General features: G+C 56.5%; 1 protein-coding gene across 2 annotated transcripts in view; it reads right to left on the reverse strand.

Moving 5' to 3' along the window:
• The window catches only part of Sv2a (synaptic vesicle glycoprotein 2A), a 14,672-nt gene extending 14,111 nt beyond the window's left edge, over window positions 1-561 (reverse strand). The window contains exon 1 of one of the 2 annotated variants that reach the window (XM_010616356.3): window positions 443-561. The gene's annotated coding sequence lies outside the window, so the exon portion shown is untranslated. The other variant, XM_010616355.2, reaches the window with a different exon arrangement.
• Window positions 562-628: the final 67 nt, after the last annotated feature.

The following is a 628-nucleotide window of genomic DNA, read 5'->3' on the forward strand; positions in this document are numbered from 1 at the left end:
CGCCCGCCGCGCCGCCGGCCGCGGGAGAGACCATTGCGGGGGGGGACTGGCACAGGACGGCTGGAAACGACTCCCAGCCCTTCCCAGATCCTTCCTTGTAAAAAAGGAAGAAATCTGAGGAAAGACAAATAGTGATTTTGGGAAGACAGAGGGAGGGAGGTGGTAGATGAGGCAGTGAGGCAGCCCCTTGCCCAGCACCTCACAGCCACGGAAAGGCAGAACTCGGGAGATTCAGGGGCTCCTGCTGCCCCCAACACACCTCCCCTCCTCTTATCCACTGCTGTCAAACTCCTTTCCCACAACCCTCTTCCAAACCCAGACTCCAATTACCTGGATACTTTAGAGAGCAAGGATAGCAAGGTGTGGTTTCTCTCCTGAACTGCCCCAGGCAGATTCCTGAATCCCTGCCCTCTCTCCCGCAGAAACAGTCCCGCTTGTTTACCTACGAGGCAGACTGCATCCTCTCCTCTTCCTCCGTTCAGCGGCGAAGCTGGGAGGGGCTTTACAGGTCTGAGCAACTGAACATTGCCCCTCCGTTCATTTGCTCCAGTGACTCAAAAAGGGGTCCCCTGAATCCCCTTCCCCACTTTCTTTTGCTCCCCTCACTACTCTCTCTCTCTCTCTCTCT

Source organism: Fukomys damarensis, unplaced genomic scaffold, assembly GCF_012274545.1.
Source record: "Fukomys damarensis isolate Sample0158 unplaced genomic scaffold, DMR_v1.0_HiC HiC_scaffold_33, whole genome shotgun sequence".
Taxonomy (NCBI): Eukaryota; Metazoa; Chordata; class Mammalia; order Rodentia; family Bathyergidae; genus Fukomys; species Fukomys damarensis.